The sequence below is a fragment of the Hipposideros armiger genome, unplaced genomic scaffold (assembly GCF_001890085.2).
Source record: "Hipposideros armiger isolate ML-2016 unplaced genomic scaffold, ASM189008v1 scaffold_223, whole genome shotgun sequence".
In the NCBI taxonomy this organism is placed as follows: Eukaryota; Metazoa; Chordata; class Mammalia; order Chiroptera; family Hipposideridae; genus Hipposideros; species Hipposideros armiger.
In genome coordinates, this window is record NW_017731573.1 from 1,821,211 (window position 1) to 1,828,600 (window position 7,390).

The 7,390-nt window shown below is 39.5% G+C and overlaps 1 protein-coding gene across 6 annotated transcripts in view; it reads left to right on the top strand.

Annotated features, from left to right (window-relative positions):
- AUTS2 (activator of transcription and developmental regulator AUTS2) overlaps positions 1–7,390 on the top strand; it is a 1,181,390-nt gene that overhangs the window by 389,783 nt on the left and 784,217 nt on the right. The window lies entirely within an intron of this gene.

Genomic DNA, 7,390 nt, shown 5'->3' on the forward strand with positions numbered 1-7,390 from the left:
TCTGGTAAGGATTACGTTGACCTATAGACCTCTTTGAGTAGTATGGAAATCTTATCAATATTGACTCTTCCATGAACATGGAGTGTCTTTACATTTACTACTGTCTATTTTAATTTCAGCAATTTTTTATAGTTTTGTGAGTCTTTTTTATTTTTGTTACTGACTTATAAAATTTTCTCTTTGTTCTTTATATGTTCTATTACTTTGCCATGACTTATTTCTTTGCTGCAGGTTCCTGTGTTTTCTTTGGTTTCAAGCCTGCTTATAATTGCTTGCTAAAGCACTTTTATGGTGGACACTTTAAAATCTTTGTCAGATAATTCTAATGTGTCTGTTAGACATAATGTTGGTGTCTGTTGATTGTATTTTTTCATTCAAATTGAGAAGTTTTCATTGTTGGTATGAAGCATGATATTTGATTGAAACCTGGGTATGTTAGGTGTTATGTTTTGAGACTCTGAAGAATCTTATTTAAACCTTGTTTTAAGCTGGACTCTTCTGACAGCTCTCTGGCAAGAGATGGGGACTGCCACGTTGGGGCAGTAGTCCTGATTTCCACCTCGACCTCAGTTGTCACCTGAAGGGGAGAGAGTCTCCTCATTAGTGCCGAGTGGGCGTTCTGACTCCCGCCCAGGCCCCTCAGCTGATACCGTACTGGCGGGGAAGGGTAACCGTGTCTCAGTACTGCTTTTCTCGTGGCCCACTAACAACATGGGGGAGTGGGGCAGCCTTGTCACTCCTGAGCAGGGGTTCTTCCCAGTGCCTTTTGTTACACCACCCCAAAGGGGACAGGTAGGACACATCTCTTCTTGCCCGGTGAGGGTGACAATCTAGGCTTCCCACGTGGTCTCTGCTTAGAATCTCCACTCAGGCTTCTGTGGAACCAGTGGGATGTGGAGGTGGAATACCTCATTAAAGTCCAGGGAAGGTGGAAGTCGGCACTCCCCACTCACCTTGCTGATGGGCGAATTGGGTGTGTCCAGTTTTTTTCTCTGGTGTTTGTCTATAAGTTGTTTGTCTTGCTAGTTTGGCTCTTTCCTGATCCTTTATCTAAAGAGAGCCAACTTTTCTTGGGGCATTTTTGGTATCGGGTCTTGGCATTTCTGAGTTGCGGGCTTCTTCAGCTCATAATGTGGGATAAATCAGACAAAAAACAACGAAAACAGAAACCTAGAGAACTCAGCTCTATTTCATTTTCTGAGTCCCCAGTTCCTAGGTGGTCTGCCTTCTTCTGTCCACCTTTCAGAATCTTTTTGTGTTTGTTTTATCTGTAATGTTTAGGGTTTTTATTTGTACTTTGTGTGAGTAATAGGGAAAAGTATGTCTATTCTGTCTTCCTGGAAGCAGAAGTCCCCTAAGATGCTTTTTAAAAAGTGATTAAATAACATAATGTTTTTAAGTGTTTGCATTATATAGGGCCTGATAGCAACTGTTCAATAGAGGGCGATAATTGTTTTCTATTATCTTCTTTATGTTCCTCTCATTTGTGCTTGAAATGTCATCATATCTTTCTAATCATTGCTGGAAGCAGCTCCACTAGAAGTTTACCTTGCTTTATCTAAGTAACATATTTGCATCTTGATACCCCTTCCTTGCTATTCCACCAAAATACAGACCCATAAAAAACACCATCTTTGTATTGTTGTTTTTTTTCCAGATAATTTTGACAGTGCATTTTTGTATTAAAATTGGAGTTATTCATTCTGGCTTCATTGGAAAATTGTTAGCGTCTTCAGCCAAAACGAACATAGTACAGGAAGCAATAGATTTTTCTTCTTGAAATATTCAATTTGATGAGGTGTTGAATTAGGTGGGGGAAAATGATTATAGTTCTGTTTCTTTGGAAAGAGGTGTTCCTCTGAACAACTGCTCTGAGATTATTAAAAATATTATTTAACTCCATTGCCAGCCTTGCTTATCTGTCTAATAAGTTTAAAGTATGTACTCTAACTCAGTCTTTAACTTCAAAGTTAATTTAAAATTTACTTATGCAGTATGTTTGGAAATTTACATAATTGTGATGACTGTACCTAAACTCTTATTAATACTTTATCAAATTTTATTGAATTCCTTTGTTAGAATGAAGCAGTAAATTTGTGTCCCAAAACCAATCAGGAATTTCAGAATAAATATAAGCTATGGAACATAAGCCATGGAGCATGGCCCAGGGAACCCTTTATTCTCACTTGATAGGCAGTGGAATTCGGACAGGGTGGAACCTTGTTTCCTCTGCCCTTATTCGTCTTTGCTTTAGGAATACTTTTCTCCATTCATAGAGTGGGTGGACTCATTTCTAAGTCTGTTCATAGTTTTGACAGTTCAAATAAAAACCCTTAAGGATGGGCAAGTGCTCAAAAGTTCCAGGGGCTTCATTTCCAATGGAAGGATTTCTATCACAGTCATTTCCTTTGCATAAGTACAAACGGAAATGGAACCCCTGTTTCAAATGTCAAATTTGAAGACTATGTTATTACCACTATACTTCAGAAATAAAAGATGCAGCTACTCTAAACGAAAGGGGATATTCCAGATTCTTTTATACGAGTGTGAAGAGGACTGCAGTCAGCAATCGAGCCCCTAGATCGGAAGAGGACACGGCACATCACCTGTGACTTCTGCTGAGCAGTGGTGGCCTTTGTGTGCTGTGTGCACACACACGCCTTCCTTTCCCAGCAGGCTATACAGCTCTTTGTTAAAAGGCTGTTTGCCACAGTTGCAGCATAAGAGGGATTTAAGAGGGATATGGACTCACATTGACTTGTTTTTTCAAATTATATTTTGCCATTGTTTGCATTGTTTTAGAGCATTTGGAATAGTTACTTATTGTATAGGTTTTTTGCATAAATAAATGAAAGAATGAATTAATGAGCTTGGTTTCCTAAATTAGAGGTTTTTGCTGTGCACACATGAAACTAGGCTTCTATTGCCCCCTCCACCCACCCACCAGAATGGTGCCACCAACCTCCCCACCCAACCTCTTTACACTCCCTGTTTCTCTGCCCCCCTAGAATGTGACTCCGTACTTCCAGTAGTTGGAGGAGCTCACAGTGTCACAGAAAGAGCAGGAGAGAGAGTTGCATTTCAAGAGGGAGAACAAACACTACACTGAAATTGCAGAAGTGGTGTTTTCCCTCCGCTTTGCTTTAACTGGTAGCTCTCACCTGCAGATGTATGGGAGAAGAAAGACATCCGCATCCCACTCATTTTACTTGTTAGGCCAAAGTAGATCTGGTTACACACTTTTTATCGTTGTTGTTTGGTAGAATACTTCTTATCTGACATCATCAGTTCCATCGTGCTGTTACAAATTAGAAACAGTCGCTAAAGCTTGAAATCATTAAAAGAAAAAAGTACATACTTAAATACAATACTGTATTGTAAGTGAAGTGATTATGCATCCTCTCACCAATCTTTGATGTAGGTCAGTGGTTTGCCTTGAATACACATTGGAACCACTTGGAACTTAAGGAAAAAAAAAATGTTATGTCCAGGTATCAACCCTAAAGATTCTGAGTAAATTGGTTGAAGTGCAGCCTTGGCATTGTGTTTTTTTAAAAGATCCCCAAGGGTTAAAAATGTGCAGTGAGTGTTGGTTTGAGAATGGTTTCACTGATTTGTGTTCTAGGTTTTTCTTTTGTGAATAAACCACATTCATATTCATTGACCACACTGTCTACAAGGGCTTACTAACACCGCCAGACAACTTAGACACATGAATAATGGGAGCACAGAATCCTGTAGGTTCCCCTTCCCTGTCATTCATAGTTGTCTCTTATTAATTCAACAAGTTTTTTTTTTTTTTTAAGGAGCCCCCTTTATAGTGCTCAGCTTAATTTTTTATGGAAATACTGTCTCACTTTCACTTTGCATTCATCACTGGTTTACATGATATTTAATTAAATAAGAACTAAAATGAGCATAAACAGGTTTGGGAACGAACAGTTTACTGTTAGTGAGCACGGTGCCCTAGCGTATTATAAGGAGTGTTCAGTATGTTTTACACAGGAAATGAGGACCACAGCTGATTAGCTGGTCAGTCGAGAGGAAGTCAGTTAAAATAAATTTATTGTAAAAGATACGTGGTTGGCCTGATTTTAGGTCAATTAACATTCACCTAAAAGTAGGTGGGATATGTTTTATTTTTATTCCATGAGTGAATATATATAAGCATGGATTTTCTTTTTTAATTCATTTTTAATTTCTTGTTCAGGACTTTAGGTTAATTAATGTCTGATGTTAGTACTTAATATACATAGGTATAATCAATATAAGCACTGTTATCTCAAGCGTGAGAACTGTTTCTTGCCTGTGGTTTTATATTCCATCATAACCATCTGAATGATACTCATTGTGAGCCTCCATGACAACACTATCAGCACTGAAGAGTTTGAATTCAGTCTGGTCTTAGAGTATCACAAGTCTTGAAATACACTTTGCATTAGGTTTGTGAATAAATTAAAAAAACTGAAGCCTGAATTTCAGGACTTAATAAGTGGTATTCCCCTTCTAAGACGTAGAGGTAGATACTAGCGCATCAGCAGGCCCTCACTAGCCTGTGTGAGATCAGCAGGCCTGTTAGCCTGTGATCTCCTCTCTTTACCACACGGTGTGTGCGCATCTTGAGTTACTCCTCTATTCTCCGTTGTTTGTGGTAACTGTGTTTGCATTTTGCTTCTATTTAGATACCTACTCATGAGTTCTTGTCTTTTTTTGCTTAGCTACCTGCTCTCATAAATCCGGTTTGTATCTCTGTTTTGTCTTCTTTTTGGATTGTGTGTCCTTTGAGGACAGGACTCTAGTCTTCCCTGGTGGAATGTCCAGCACAGAGGACACTTTTAGGAACACACTGTCTGAATTCACGTTGTTGAGTTGGTTTCCCCTTCGTGCTGGCCAGAATACCAGGCCTTAGGAGAGTGGATCCCAAGATCACTGTTGTTTACTCTCTTTCCTGGGAGGAAAGAATGGTGTGTATAAGCAGCTAAGTGCAGGCACCGTGGTCTGTGCTTTTTCCTTCTGACTGCTCTGTTAGATTGGCTTTCAGGAAAGCTGAGTAGCTTAGCGCAGCGAATACTGAAGGGAATGCATTCCTTGCCTCTCAGGGGATGTAAGTGGTGTTTAACACCACTACAACCCTCAGCTGTGTCTTTCTCTAATGCAGAATTTGTCTAAGGAAGATTATAAGAACAAGGAAGGCTTTGTGTGCTTTTTCCCCCCTTGTTCTTTTCCTTTCTTCTCCCGCTCCTGCTCCAGGCGATCTGTAAAAACATGAAGTATTTTCTTTGGGCCTCTGGAGTGTGCATGTTATATATGTGTGAGGCTGAGAGAGAAAAAACAGTGAAAGTGAGGCAATGCTTACCAGTGGGAGCCATTATCCACAGGTAAAATGATCAGAAATCACATGAATGAGTTTGCTTCTGTCCAGGCACTTGACCACTCAGCGACACCCACGAGGTGTCAGAGACAAAGCAGGGGCCTCAGCCTGTGATAACCACATGGCCTGGCATTCGCTTCATCAGTAGAGGGCTCACGTGTTTTCCTTGACAAAGAGGAAAGCCTCAAGAATTGGTGTAATTTGCCTACTGCACTTGGGTTCTGTCTTTGTCTAATGTTTGAGAGCTTCATTACAGTGATGTCTTTCAGCATGAAACAAGGGAAGACTTTAATATTTAGCTAGATATTTTCATGACATGCAAAGGCTTTGAGTTTTGGAGCTGAAAAGCTACTTAGTCTAAGCCCTTCAGCCTGTAGATGAGGGCAGGAAGCCCAGAACCCCACTAAGCATCAGAAGCCAGAAGTGTAAGCCATAGACATGAAGTGCTTGTACTCTACTGGAAACCAATGGACTGGGTTGAACCTTTGCCTTTTCTCTCATTCACTAGTATTTTTTTTCTTTTGTTAGTGAAAAATTATTATAACCCTAACATTGGCACACTTTGCCTTTTTTGCATGTTCCTTTCCAGTGTTTGCCCTTATTTATATTGTATAACTAATGCTATATACTTTTACATTTTCCTTTTGCACATACATCATTCTTTCCAATGTTTATGTAGTATTTGTCACAATTCATTTGGGCTTTCATTATAGCTTACTAAATGACTCCCTTGTCGTTGAGCACTTACATAGTAAGATTTCTTGCCATGAAGGAGAGAGCCATAAAAAACAGTGTGGTGGATATAACTTTCCATTCTCTTCAGTTGGTTTTGTTTTGTTTTTGTTTTGTTCTTCTGGAATGTGAAGCTCTTTTTAATTAAAGTATAGTTGACATACAACATTATGTTAGTTTCAGGTGTACAATAGTGATTTGACATTTATATACCTTATGAAGTGATAATGAGAAGTCTCGTAACCATCTGGCACTATACAAAGTTATTTCAAAATTGTTGACTATATTCCCTATGCTGTACATTATACCTGGTGACTTATTTATGTTATAAGTTTGCACCTCTTAATCCCCTTCACCTTTTTTGTTCATTCCACCCACTGCCCAGCTCTCTGGCAACTATCAGTTTGTTTGTTTCTTATCTATGAGTTTGTTTGTATTTTTTGCTCATTTGTTTAGTTTAGATTCCACGTATAATTGAAATCATACAGTATTTGTCATTTTCTTATTTCACATAGCATAATATCCTCTTGGTCCATCCGTGTTCTTGCAAATAGCAAGATTTCATTCTTTTTAATGGCTGAGTAATATTGCTGTGTGTGTGTGTGTGTGTGTGTGTGTGTGTGTGTGTGTGTGAGAGAGAGAGAGAGAGAGAGAGAGAGAGAGAGAGAGAGAGAGAGAGATCTATTCATGGACACTGAGGTTGCTTCCGTATCTTGGCTATTGTAAATAATACTGCAATGAACATAAGGGTGCATATATCTTTTAGAATTAGTTTTTTCATTTTCTTAGGTTTAATGCCCAGAGCTGAAATTGCTGAATTGTATGGTAGTTCTATTTTTAATCACTTGAGGACCCTCCATAGTTATTTCCATGGTGGCTGTACCTGGTTGCAGTCCCCACAATAGTGCACAAGGGTTCCACCTTTTCTCCACATCTTCGTCAACACTTGTTTCTTGCCTTTTTGATGACAGCTGTTCTGACAGGTGTGAAGTGACATCATTGTGATTTTTACCTGCATTTCCCTGATGACTAGTGAAGTTCAGCACCTTTTCATGTGTCTGTTCACCATCTGTATGTCCTGTTTGGAGAAATGTCTATTCAGGTCCTCTGCCCATTTTTAAAAAAAATAATATTTTATTGGGGGGTTGGGGGAGGGGAACAGCATTGGGGAATCGGGGAAGGGGAGCAGACAAGTTGCTGTCCTTTTGTTCTTCAGTCTAGTTGTGGAGGACATCACTTCACTGGCCCATGTTGGTATTATCATTGCGCTCTTCCCGGGTGAGGCAG